The sequence below is a fragment of the Triturus cristatus genome, chromosome 3_1, assembly GCF_964204655.1.
Source record: "Triturus cristatus chromosome 3_1, aTriCri1.1, whole genome shotgun sequence".
Lineage (NCBI taxonomy): Eukaryota > Metazoa > Chordata > Amphibia > Caudata > Salamandridae > Triturus > Triturus cristatus.
Genome location: NC_140583.1, coordinates 35,678,768 through 35,693,487, shown reverse-complemented (window position 1 = coordinate 35,693,487; position 14,720 = coordinate 35,678,768). Strand labels below are relative to the sequence as shown.

At 47.1% G+C, this 14,720-nt stretch overlaps 1 protein-coding gene across 1 annotated transcript in view; it reads left to right on the top strand.

The window, feature by feature from the left end:
* The window catches only part of CRY2 (cryptochrome circadian regulator 2), a 499,904-nt gene that overhangs the window by 102,617 nt on the left and 382,567 nt on the right, over positions 1–14,720 (top strand). The gene's annotated exons all lie outside the window — the stretch shown is intronic.

The following is a 14,720-nucleotide window of genomic DNA, read 5'->3' as shown; positions in this document are numbered from 1 at the left end:
AGTGAATTCAAGTAATTGTGAGCCCCGCGGGGGATCATCTCGAGCTGGCAGTCGGTCACGGGATCCATCCATGGCCAAATTGAAACCCCACCCATCACCAAGTTCCCCATGGGCAGTTCCAAAAGCAAGGCACCCACTGCTTGAAGCGACATTCGCTGCAGCCCCGGGGGGGCATATACGGAAACAATATTGACAACTCTCCCCACCCATGTACCAGTGACTGCCGCATATCTGCCCTGTGCGTCCATCCAGGTGTCATGAACAATGTATGGACCATTCCTTCGGAGAAGAATTCCCACTCCCCTGGAGCCCGAGGTAAAGCCGGAGTGGACTAACAGCCGATACCCTTTCCTGTTTAAGGCTCCACATGTGTTGCCAATGAGATGCGTCTCCTGCAATATTACTACATCAAGTCCCTGCCGCTGGATATACTGCAGTACGATACCCCTTTTAATTTTATCCCCAAGACCATTGATATTCCAAGTTGCCATTTTAAGCATACCTGCATTAGTCATTATGTAGGTCGAGGGAGGATAAGGCGTAGCAGGATGCGACTGCAGTTGTGGGGCGCCCCCATCCAAGACCCCTATCCCAGGACCAGAGACCACAGATATGGAGTTTGTGAGCACTAAACGCCTTGGGATCGTTTCGAGTGTGTGAGCGACGAACACAATCATGCACCGACATAGAACAAATTAAAACAAGATACCCTAACCATGCCAAACACCAACACCCCCCCGACCCACCTCCCCAACTCCCACTCCCCTCCCTGCCTCCATGCATAACGGACCTAAAACCGCTCGCCACCCCCAACTTGCAGAGTGCCTGTCGCCCACCCCAAACATTTCAAGGTACGTGATACAACCCAATTCCCTAGATCATCAAGAAAGAAAACAGTGCCCGCCCCGGCCCTTCAGCCCTCAAATAGTTAGGTATGGCGAGATCACAAAGCCGAATGTCACAACCTGCCGACAGGCCAATAGTTCTGCTGCAATAATCTGTTCCACCCATGAAGCTGCCCCCCTCTCCACATCAAACCCCCAACACAGCTGAATCACCCAACTTACGAAAAAGAAAAATGAAGAACTCCTCAAGTACTGTCTTGGTGTGCGAATAAAGGGTTAGAGGGAGCCTCAGTCTCCCTAGATAGATTGTATACTTGCAGTTCCGAGTCCATCACCCCTCCGGGGCACCGGTCATTGAGTCATCCTGTGTCAGCGTCCCCTGCCTGCGGCCGCGTCCTTCGGGTCCCCCTGTGTCCCCCTTGGACCTGCGGGGTCCCCTGCCAACAGTTCTCCAGCCATCAAGCCAGTTCCATGCCTCCTCCGGACAGGTGAAAAACCAAAGTTTCCCATCCGATTCGATGCGAAGCTTGGCGGGAAACACCATAGCGTATTTGATTTCTTGCTCTCTTAAGGCGCGTTTCACCTCCAGGAAACTGCGCCGCAGAGTCTGGACCCGCATGGTGAAGTCAGGAAAAAAGGTGACCTTGCTATTATCGATGACCACTGGAGGGGCCGCCCTCGCTGTTTTTAAGATTACATCGCGATCGCGGTAGTTGAACACCCTCGCCAGAATTGGTCGGGGTGGGACCCCAGGCCGAGGTCGTCCCCCCGGGACACGGTGAGCGCGTTCAATGGAGAAACATTTTGAGAGGCCCCTTGGCTGAAGCTGCTTGAGAATCAAGTCTTCCACATAGAGGTCGGTCACCGGCCCCTCCGCCCGTTCCGGCACGCCTAAGATGCGAACATTAATGCGTCTCATCCGGCCTTCATAGTCATCGAGTTGCAGTGTTAGCGCCTCCTGCGTCGTTTGAAGCTCAGACACATGGCGCTTGAGAAGCTCCGAGTCTGCTTTAAGTTCTTTTGTGGTCACCTCAACGGTCCCTACTCGCTCTGACATTTTGTGCATGTCCGCCCGTATCAGGGACACCTCTGTCACCACAGAGGCTATGCTGGCTTCCAGGGAGGTGCGTACAGTCGTGATGGCTAAGAGGATGTCCTGTAATGTGGGCTCCGGTCGACCTCCAGAGGCCTTGGAATTAGACTGTTCCCCCTCCTGACTCCCCTGCCATGCAAATTATCAAGCTTGGCCTGGACCGCGTTGCGACCACTGCGGCCCGTTGCCATCTCGGTAGCCGTGAGTCACAGTCCGTAGCGTGAGAGGAGTGAAGAGCGAAGGGAGCTCCATGGGCTACTCGCCGCCGCCTGCTGCGGGCACCAACCCGCACCGGCCTGTCGGTTTTTGCCCACCTGGCGCTCCCCCCACCCATGACCCGCCCAAGGACGCAGCAGGAGTCCCCAACGTGCAGAGTAAGTGAATAGATGACGCCCCGTTGACGATCGTGCAAATTAAAGGGGGACCAAGCCTGCACACTGAAAGCCTGGAGCGGGATCCGGAGCTGTTATCGCGGTGCAGACCGCCACTTCCCCATCTCCGGGCGCCGTGATGTTGCTATGAGGATGAGGGCCCAGCAGCAGGGACAGGTAAGTACATCTTCCCACTGTCCAGTCCGCCAGGGGCACCCCCCCAAAGGGCACCTCTCCACGAGAGATGTGCATGCACCCTATCACTGGTGCCAAGAAGACTGATGGATGGCAGGAATTAAATGAGGTGTCTCCGGTCGCAAGATACAGGAAGGACACTGGGATCCAGCGCCGGCAGCGCCCACGGCCCAGTCACCACGCCGCGACCCTTCGTCGATCTTTACCCTCTATCGGGCCAGGGCTGGACGTCCCCCGGGCCCCTGAGCAGGTCAAACCCCAAGTGATACCTGCACACGCCGCGGGACTCCGGGCAGCTACCGCCGGCCCACACTGAACTCACCGCATACCAGGAGATCGCGATGCGAGATTCTCCAGTATTGAATCTTTCATAGATTCACATGCTTGTATCTTCCCCGTCGTCATGGTGGGAATCTCACGGTAACAGAATGACCACAGCAGTATAAGAAAAACTGCATAGCAAAATCCCATAGGGAATCATCTTATTTGGTAACCAAATCTCATCATTATGTGGTCCAAGACTCAGCCAATCGGCTGCTAGCCCTGCCCTCACACTCCCCAGCAGAGCCTTCCTGCCTCAGATTTCCAACCGCCTTCGTGTGAGGAGGAGTCTCCCTGAGCTTTGCTCAGTTTTGTTCCTGTGTGAACTTTTGACCTCTTGTTCATCTAGAATTTCCTTCTCTTTGCTGGATTGAGGTACTGTGCTTCATATTTTCTTGCTTACTATGGCTGAAAGCTCTAAAAAAAGGCTCTTCAGGCCCTGCAGATCCTGTGGAAAACCTAGATTGTTTTCTGAAGACCCCCACAAGGACTGCTTATATTGTCTGCACCCAAAACATGTGCCTAAAGACTGTAAGCATTGCAGAACTTTTTCTGCGAAAACCCTGCGTGACAGGGAGGCACGTCTTCTGCTGTGGCTTCAAAAGAAGAAGGTCACTTCAGAATCTGACTCTGAAGAGGAATCTAAGTCTTCAAAAAGGAGGAAATCTTCGACTTCGGAAGATAATACAGAGCTAATAAAGCAAAAGACAAAAGACAAAGGGGCTCCTTTGTCTTCATTACCTCATACTCCTCTTAAAAAATCTACAGAGTCTAGAGAAGTCTCCTCAGCTCCGTCGACGAAAATTGGGGCGTCGCCGGCTGCGATTGCTTTAAAACCGTCGACGACTACGTCGACAACGACTCCGTCGACGTCTACCATTTCGACGACGACAGCGGCATCGACGGCAACGACTAAGACCTCGTCGTCGAAGAAAGGCTCATTGACGATCTCGTCGACGGGATCCTCGTCGACGGCCCCATTATCTTCGTCGGCGAAGACTTCGTCGTCGATGACTACTATGTCGACGAGCACTATGTCGACGATAATACAGCTTTCCACGTCAACGAGATCTCCGTCGACGGGAGCTCCGTCGACGGCAGCTTTTAAATCTCCCAAAGTAAAGAAAATAACGTTGAAGTCTATTCCGTCGTCGACGGGCTCGTCGACGAAGAAGACTAAATCTACAGATTTTACGGCCTGGACGAAGATTTCTCCGCTTCCTCCTTCCAATCTACTAGATTTGCAGTCAGAAGATGAAGAGTCTTCAGGAGTGGCTTATAGTCCGTCCCAACTTCGGATTAAGAGTCAGGAAACGGATGAGGAGGAATATCATGAAGTTCAGGAAGTCTTCTCTTTTCAAGATCGCCCTCCACGGGATTCACGAAGATATGAGTCATTTCAGCAGTCTTATGACTACGAGGAAGAGGAAGAGCCTCAGCCTACTAGTAGAGAGGACTCTATCTCAATGCCGGTTTCCTTAGTGACTGACTTGCGGCTGATGATAAATGACTACTATCGGCGTTTCCCTGACGCTAACTCTCAAGCGCCACAGACGGCGGATAAGCCTGCACAAGTACAACCACCTCATTCTTCTCCTAAAACGACCTCTCAAAAGATACGATCTCCACCAATTGTGACAATTAGAGACGATTTGGAAGACAGTGACGCAGATCAACCGGAAGAAGGAGAACCTCTTCAAGATACGCAGGTTGACGATGAATGGGACCAATATATTCTCCCAACTACTCCGTCTCCATCTCCGACACCGGCGCACTCTCCACCGCAAGATATAGGAGGTTTCCATGATATCATGGAGAAAGCGTCAAAACGCTTTGAGCTTCCACTTCCAGTTCAGGAAGCCGAATGTTTCCTCTATGAATTTAAGGAGGAGTCACGCAAATCTATTCGGTCCATACCGATAATCACTCATATTTGGGAGGAAGGATTGAAAATAATGAGGAACCCGGCTTCAGTGGCTGCTTCAGTTCCTCGAATAGACAAGAAATATAGAGCCCCAGAATCGTCTCCGGCCTGTTTGATTGGTCATCCACGACCAGAATCTGTGGTGACGCAGGCCGCCCAAAGAAACTCAAAAAATCCGGTTTCTACATCGGCAGTTCCCCCGGACAAAGACGGAAGACAAATGGATGGCGCAGGGAAGTGCTTTGCGGTGATGGCAGCGTCTTCCATAAAGGCTTCCAATGCGTTAGCCCTCATCAGCAGATTCATTAGGCAGATGTGGTGCGATATAGCACCCTTACTCGCCCTTCTTCCAGAGGATAAAAAAGAAGAAGCGGCTGCTATTCTGAAGGATGGGGCTAGGGCGGCCTCGGAATCCATAGACATCGCTATGGATTTGTCCTCCGTGGCATTTCGACAAATGGCAGGTGCAGTAGCCCTGCGAAGACAAGGATGGCTGAAGGCCACTTCGTTTAGACCGGAGGTGCAGGCTAAAATAGTGGACATGCCATTTGACGGAGAGAACCTGTTCGGAAAGCATGTAGATGATGCCCTCCAAAGCATTAAAACTGACACAGATACAGCGTGGGCGCTGGGATCTCTTCAACAGGACAGGTTTCAGTCCTTTCGGAGGAGAGGATCCCGAGGGCAATTTACACAGAGATCCTCGTTTCAATCGAATAGATATCAGCCATACAATCAGCAGGGATATCGCCAATACTCAAACAATCAACAATTTCGATCCTCAAACAACTATCATCAACAGTCCAGAGGAAGATCATCTGCGAGAGGGAAATCGCAGCAATCCAATCGACGACAATGACTTCATCAACACATCCGCCACTTGTCCGAGAAGCAGCACGCATTACCTGACTTCATTTTACCCAGCTTGGCTGTCAATAACAACAGACAGATGGGTTTTAGATGTGATTCAGCATGGCCATACTCTGGAGTTTGTACAAAAGCCTCCAAATCAGCCTCCTATACACAGGAGACAAGAACTTCTATCGGCCCTCAAGGCAGAAGTTTTAGCGTTACTACAAAAGGAGGCGATAGAAGAAGTTCCGCGGCTTCAACTCAGGAAAGGCTATTACTCGCATTTATTTCTCAATAAAGAAGAAAGACACATCAAAATGGAGGCAGGTAATGGACCTGAGAGGTCTCAACAAATTCATCCAAAAGAAATCATTTCGAATGCTATCCCTGCAGGAAATACTTCTCCTGATTGGCAGAGGAGATTATTTGGCACTCTGGACCTCTTAGATGCTTATTTTCACGTCCCAATCCACGTAAACCACAGAAAATTTCTACGCTTCATGGTGGCGGGGAGTCATTGCCAATTCAAAGTATTGACTTTCGGACTAAAGTCGGCGCCGAGAATCTTTACAAAGTGTATGTCGCCAATAGCGGCGCACCTAAGACTCCAAGGTCACCAGATTTTCCCTTATCTGGACGATTGGCTCATAAAAGGAGGTTCGTTCAGAGACACCCAACACTCTCTTCAAGTTTGCATGGATCTTTTCAATCAGCTAGGTCTCAGAGTCAACCTAGAAAAATCACATCTCAGACCATCAAAGTCCCTTCAATTTCTGGGAGCTCTAATTTGCACGGAGGAGGCCAAGGCTTATCCATCAGAGGAGCGTATTCAAAAGATCATACGGTTGACAACACAATTGCAAATAAAAAAGTCAGTTTCAGTAAGAATCTACAAGTCATTGTTGGGGATGATGTCCTCTTGTATCCCCCTACTTCCAAATTGCAGGTTCCGCATGAGACCTATTCAAGAAATGCTAGACAAGCAATGGCTTCAGTCGCAGGGATCCTTCGAGGATCGAATAGTGATCACTCCTCAGATCCGAAACGCCCTGTCATGGTGGAAGATCAGGGATCATTTAGCGGAAGGACTGACTTTCGAATCACAGAGCTACAGTTTCGTAATGATGACGGATGCTTCACTTCAAGGTTGGGGAGCGCATCTCCAGGAGCTCGAAATTCAGGGCCACTGGTCAAAGTCCGAAACGCAGCTCCACATCAACTTGCTGGAACTAAGGGCCGTGTTCTTGGGACTCAAGGCTTTTCTTCCCAAGATTCGCGGATCTATGGTTCTTGTGAAGACAGACAGCTCAACGTCTATGTATTACCTTCTAAAACAAGGGGGTACAAAGTCGAAACTTCTGTCAAAGGAAGCACAAGACATTTGGAAATGGCTTCTAGCTCACAACATCTTGCTTCAAGTGCAGCATGTTGCAGGGGTAGACAACACAAGAGCGGATATAACAGCAGATCTTCCGAGATCTCTCACGAGTGGGAACTGAATCGGAAGCACCTTTCCAAAGTTTTCAAGGCATGGGGCACTCCAAGGCTAGACTTGTTTGCAGATCGCCACAATTCGAAATGCAAAAACTTTGCAAGCAGGTTTCCGCAGAAAGGATCGTGGGGCAATGCGCTACAGCTGTGCTGGACGGGGATGTTTGCGTATGCATTTCCCCCCTTTCCTCTAATATTGAAAGTCTTAAGAAAGATGAAATCAGAGCTGTGCCATCTGATTCTGATTGCCCCAGCATGGCCGAGACAAGCGTGGTTCTCAGAACTTCTCAGACTCTCAGTGACACCCAGGATACAGTTCCCATTAGTGCAGGATCTGATAACTATGAACAACGGACAGATACTGCATCCAAATTTGAAATCGCTGAGCTTGTCAGCTTGGAACCTCACGAGCATGAGTTCCACCTATTAAAGATCCCTCAGGAGTGCAGAGAGATTCTCTCACAATCCCGGGCAGTCTCCACAAACAAAACATAAGCGGCTAAATGGAAAAGATTCTGTCAGTGGTGTGCATCTAACGATTTACATCCATTTCGAGTCTCGTCTGATCAGATTCTTCCATATCTGTTGACATTGGCCAAATCTGGACTCTCTCATATGTCCATAAAAGTACACCTAGCCGCTATTTCAAGGTACACCAGAGTTCCTGACCGACCATCTCTTTGGTCCCAAAGAGTCATTAAAGAATTCCTCAGAGGGCTCTTCAGAATGTTCCCTCCAGTTCGAAGACCAGTAGTTCCTTGGCAGCTTAATACAGTTCTTGCACAGCTAATGAAACCGCCATTTGAGCCAATCCATAAGGCGGAATTACAATTTGTCTCATGGAAGACAGCGTTACTATTAGTGCTCACGTCGGCAAGAAGGGTCAGCGAGATCCAAGCTTTCTCAATTGCAGAACCATTCCTCCAATTCAGGCAGGACAGAGTGATTCTGAGGACGAATCCCAAATTTATTCCTAAAGTCCCCTCCAGCTTTCATCTGAATGAACTAGTAGTTTTGCCTAAATTTTTTAAAGACCCGTCAACAGCGGCAGAAAGAGCGTTGCACTCTTTAGACATCAAACGATGTCTCAAATTTTACATCGATAAGACCCAATCATTCAGAAAGACAAATCAACTTTTCGTAGCCTTTGCTGGCCCCAAGAAAGGGGTGGCACTTTCTAGATCTAGTATCTCGAGGTGGATATCGTCAGCAATATCCTTGTGTCATGTCAAAGCTGGAAAACCTTTGCAAACCAAAGTACGTGCGCACTCCACAAGGAAGATGGCAACTTCTACGGCTCTATTTGCAGGGGTGCCATTGCCACACATTTGTAGAGCTGCGACATGGAAGAATGCGCACACCTTTACTAGACATTATTGTCTGGACACAGCATGGAGAAAGGATGCAGCAGTGGGACAAGCAGTTCTACGGCACCTATTTCATTAAGGTATTTATCATGGATTATGACGATGTATGTATGTACAGATATATGTATATTTACACAAATTTTTTCAAATGCTGCAATGTATGTTAACATTCTATCCAAAAGAGCAGAGCCCACGGTTATTGGGGGTTCTAGCCTGGAAATGCAGTTTGGGATAAGTACTGCTTGCTATTCTGATACAAGCATGTGAATCTATGAAAGATTCAATACTGGAGAAAGAACTAGTTACTTACCTGTACACTATGGTTCTCCAGTATTATCTTTCATAGATTCACATGCGGCCCGCCCACCTCCCCATTTCTCAGGCAGAACCTCCTTGTCTCTAGCAGTGTTTTAGTCTCGCACTCGGGCTGGAAATCTGAGGCAGGAAGGCTCTGCTGGGGAGTGTGAGGGCAGGGATAGCAGCCGATTGGCTGAGTCTTGGACCACATAATGATGAGATTTGGTTACCAAATAAGATGATTCCCTATGGGATTTTGCTATGCAGTTTTTCTTATACTGCTGTGGTCATTCTGTTACCGTGAGACTCCCACCATGACGACGGGGAAGATACAAGCATGTGAATCTATGAAAGATAATACTGGAGAACCATAGTGTACAGGTAAGTAACTAGTTCTTTCAGGAGTCCCAGGCCTCTGGACACATAAGCAGCAGCAAATTCAAGGCCCTTCACACTGGGCAGACACAGCGTTTCCTTCCGTCTCCCGCCGATGCGGTATTCGCCCCACGCCGCGACCTCGGCGTCGATTTCCGTGCGCGCCCGATGAGGGGCCGGGCGCGCACCGCATCGCCGCCGTCCCAGCCTGTACTCGAGGTCCGCCGCACTTCACCGTTGCCTCCGATGAGCCAGAGATCAGACCTAGTCCCCAGCCCAGTGGTCGCGTGGTACAGGTAAGCAGAGAGGGCGACGTCGGCCGGGGCAAGCAGTGGTATAACGGATAGTACGGGAATGGTGCACTGGAGCTCAGCTACAGTGCGGCCATTTCCCTCGGCAGTTGGCCACGCCCCCTGTTCATGCATACTTAATGAGTTCTTGTAGAAATCAATATTCAAGCTGAGGGAAATTCCTAAAGGCTTAAGGGTCTGGTTTTCCAAGAATTCGTTGTGACGTGGATGGACGGATGTAGGTGGCCATGCCTGTATTTGGTTTGTACGGACAATGTCTAAATAAGGGCCGGATTTCTATGTCCAAATAAGGGCAATGTGAATTGTACCTATATAAGGGCATAAATCGGGAAACCTATATATGGAATCTAAATCTGCACACAACACCCAGATTTGTGTGATTTGAAATGAGGCTGAATAGATAAGATGAGGCTGAAGCATGTGTTTTTGGGCGCCAAAATCAATCATTTTTAGGGGTAACTATGTGAATCCATAATTTGAGGTATTCCATTGATCACACTTGTTTTTAGGTCTCGCTTAACATAGCACATGTGCTGTCTCTTGCGAGACATATTGTTTTCGAAGAGTAGGCTTAGAGGCTGCCCATTGGTTAGGTTCATTGCTAATCTCATTTGCTTGCTTTTTGTTCGTCAGCTTCTGTAGGCTTCATCCCTCTTCATGTGGTTGTCCCTCCCTTGAAGCATGGACACATTACTTGTGACCTGCCACTATTTATTTTGCTTAGGTGCGACATTTTTCTGTATGTTTAGTACTCTACCAGAGTGCGTCTTTTTCAGTTGACTCCCTAGTATACTTCTCTCCCCTTGTGTTCCTTCCACCTGCGACCCTCTGTTGTTCGTCGTGTTGCCCCCTCACCTGCCATCCCTCTATTGCCCAAGTTGCCCCACCCTCTCGCCATCCCTCCATTGTCAGTATCGCTCTACTTATTAGACATCCCTCTGTTGTGCATTTTAATCCCTACATTGTCTTTTTGGCCCCCACCCTCTCTCTGTTGTCTGTGTTGCCCCCACAGCTGCCTTTCCTCCATTGTCTGTGTTGAACCTTTGTTGCCCATGCTCCTCTCCCAACTGGCATAACCAAAAGAAAAGTGCTGACGGAGCCAGTGCTGGTCGGATCTGGCTCTTTATCCCCACATCCTTCATCATGTTGCCTTCTCCCACAGGCCCCCTCCCTTTGTATTGCCTCCTCATGCACCATCCCATGTGCCAACAATAAAAAGAAGGCGATATGATGTGAGCAGTGCTGGCCATGTCACACTTTTTTTTTATTTTTAACTTTCAGCAATGCTGCACAGCAGCTGTGCTACTGTACAACATGGCTAAAACTATCAACAAGGCCAATACCTGGGTAGGTGAGAGCTATTGGCTCTGCCAGTGCTTGTTTCTATTTCCTTCTTGCAACATTCTTCTTGCCTTTCTGGGCACATAATGACCTGTGATGTGCGTACCCTCTCATTTTAGTAGGCAGCAGCTCTCTAGAAAGGATCAAATTGGCCAACCGAGTGTGTGTGAGACCCTCGTTCTCCTGTATTGGATCTTTCATAATTTCACATGCTTTAATCATTCCTTGTCATCAGCCTGGGAACCCCTGATAACTTTACCAACAGCAGTACATATTTATATACTCATTAACAATGAATATCAATTAAACCTTATCCCTCCTATCCACATCAATATATATGATTCCATCTCCATCCAATCAGAACCCACCACACCCAGCTGTTCCTTTGACAGAAGCTTCCAGCTGTCAGCTTTTCTACCACACGTTCAGTGTGAGGAACCCTTTTAAGACAGTCCTTTAAGGAGAAAATTAACACAGCAGAATCTGAGTATTTGTTTATAATGGCTGAAGCAAGTTCTAAATAATCTTTATGTATAGCCTGTAAATTGTCTGGCAAGAAAATGATATATGTGGAGGATCCACATACAAAATGCTTGTATTGCTTACACCCTGAAGACAAGCCAGCAGATTGTAACTTGGAAGCATTTCTCAAATAATACATTGAAAGACCATGAGAGATAACTGGAACATGCCATTCTGGAGATGGAAATGGAAGAATGTGATTCTTCCACTTCAAAAAAGAAAGACAGCATTAGGCAGACCCTCTGACTCTGCTGCTAAGAGTCGGACAGCTGGTCAAATGCACTCCGGTGCGAAGAAACACAAGGAGCATGATGCACACAGAAAGCGCAGACTGAAAAGTGTAGTAGATCCTGCAAGAGAAGCGTTCCATCAAAAAATCTATGGTAACATCGGAGAACAATAATAAATTGTAGGCAAAGTTCAATGACAGTAGAACGTCGACAAGACCAAAGTCGTCGACAACAAAGAAAATTCAACAATTGCGAGGAGTTGAGAAGGATCCATTGGCGAATGATTTATCGTCAACAAGAGTATTGCCGTCACCATTAGCACTGCTGTCTTCAAAGGCAAATGTGTCAGTGTAAAACAGCCGGTTGAAGACAGTGACCATGAAACAAAAGTTGTTGATGCGCTATTATCATCAAATTAAGAACAACCATCAACAAGAGAAGTACCATTGATGAATGAAAATTTGATGAAAAAAACAGACAACAATGACACCCTCTTTAACAAGAGGAACAATAGAACACATTTTGCAGTCAATGACAGTTTTGCCAATACCATTGCATCCACCATAGCACTTGCTGCAGGAGGTTTCACCAGAGGTGCAAGGCCATTTACTGCAGTATTATCAAAAAGGGTCAGAGCATTATTTGGATCAGATGCAGATCTTCTACAGCGATAGGGAAAGTTTAGAGGATAAAGGGAAAGCAACTCATCCAAGATGATGAAGGTGATTATGACGAGCAGTTAAAGTATAAAGAATGAGAAAGACAAAAATCCCCATGCTTGGACCAAAGAAAAAATAGGGATTAATGGGTACATCCTTCGGAAAGGCTAGTTCAGGTTCCACTGCACATGTTAACCTCATTACGTGATATGATAGCTAATATATCTAGAAAAATCTCCCACCTCAGTCAGCGTAGAGGGAGCAACAATTAGGGTTGTCAAAAATCCCACAGCCACCAATAGTACAACCTGAACAGACACTCACTCTAGAAGGTCATGAAGAACAATAATTAACAAAGGCTACAGTTCCTGATGAAGCAATATCTGTTGAGAGGCGGCAGGATGATAAGGAAGGAGATGCAAGATCACTGTTTACAGACAATAATAATGACAATAACAATGGTGATGATGGTCATATTGATACCATGAGTCCAACAGGGTCTCCTACAGAGGAGTATATATAGAATACATTTATAGTAGAAAAAGATGTTAGTCCAGAGTCAGCATGTAAAAGTTCACCACCGGATGATACTGGTAGATTTCTTCTAATTGTACAGGCATCAGACTGCTTCAGTCTTCCAATGAGTTGGACTGAGAAGTCTTATTTCCTTTTGGATTTCATGGAAAAAGCTCATAGGAGGACACACAATATACTTGTTCTAGATCGTCTGTGGATAGAGGGTCCAGTGATGATGCAGAATCCCTCAACTGCCGCAGTGAATTTAACAAGAATAGAGTAGAAATACAAAGCAACAGATGCAGCAGTGCGCACTTTGAACCAGGTGTGTACTGATTCCGTGATAGCAGTGGCACAACGGTTGTCAAGCAATTATTTATCTCCTTGAACAGCACCAACAGAAACAGAAGGCAGAAAATGGGATTCTATGGGGAAAAGAGTTAATGTGTCGTCTCCTGATGCAGTAAAAAGTGCTAATCCATCAGCTGCTGTGGCAAGATATGATAGGCAGTTATGGAGCAATATGGCACCATTCTAGAATAATTCCTAGAAAAAGATAGAGAAAAGTCTACAGGCAATTCTAAGAGATGGAGAGCAAGCAGTCTCCTCATCAACAGCAATGGATATCTCAACATGCACATGTAGGCCGATTGGAAATGTGACTGTTGTGAGGAGGTATGGCTGGTCGATGAGCATGTCGTTTAGACCAGAAGTCCAGTTATGTGTAGTGAACATGCTGTAGGAAGTTGGCCCATTATTTACTATACCAAAGTAAGGTAAAGTGTGCACAGTGTCCAGTGGAACCCCTTTAGGTAGGCAGAGGTAAATGTAGATAAAACCTTACTCTTTATTTGTGGTTGTGTGGGGAGCAGTAAGGCTTTATCAGAGGATAGTGTGAAGCATTTATTGTACACACTCATGCAAGACATGATGTCACACACTCAAAGACTGAACTCAGACCAATTTAATTTGTATAAAAATATAATTTAGTTATTTTATTTCTAGAACCAATGTAACAACAAGAGGAGGGACAATAGGGCTTTTTTCAGGTCCAGCATACGTGCCCAGGGCAATGTGTATAAAGATGGGTATGCAGTTCCTAAGGGTGAGGGGTACTAGGTTCGATATAGGTTCAATAAGTGAAACCTATTATTCAAAGTGAGAGGGGGAGACCTCTCTTCGGAACTGGAGCCCTCACACACCCAGCAAGCTAGGTGTCATGCTTCATCATCTGGGCTTGCTCCTCGTCGGGCCGGCGCTGCAATGCCTGACGGGCTCCCATAAATAGGGCTCTTTGTCGGAGATCTTTTGTCCCTGCCGTTTAGTACAGTGGGGGTGAGGGTCCCAGTAGTGTAGATGTAGTGTAAGTGAGTTAAAACAGGTAAATTAGTCCTTGAATTGTATTTATTCTGGTAGGTAAATTGCCTGATTAAAAGTCAATAGAGTGGTGTAAAGCTAGGGGTTAAGTGCCTAGATGCCTACGTCCTACGTCCTACTCTCATTCGGTCGACATGTTTCTTGCCTCTGTTGTCAGTAAGATCATGGGCAATTCATCAGGACCAGGGTATCAAATGCTATCTACACAAAATGAGAGGGGAAAACCTACCTCCCACATCGTAATACAGTGGGCAATGTCCCACTGATGTCACGGAACCTAGATCAGAAAAAGGACAGATATTATAATAGCTGTACGTTTACTCGACATTCATAATGTGTCTTATACGCCATAGTGACAATAGCACACTACATATTAGAAGGTGTGCATATACAAGTGATGTCTCACGCCGTTATATAGTGTCTAGGTGCTGTATATAGTGGAAGGGCCAAGCACTAAGTGTTTTAATACCAATTACAACATAAAAACATGAGCAAAGCAGCAGTGGAGCATATTGTTGTGGAAATGCTCACCTAAGGGCCTAAATAGTATGGCCTCATCAATTTCCGGCAGAATAAAAGGGACACCAACAGTTAGTGTCCTGTTGAAAGAAAATAAAAATATAAATAAAGCGG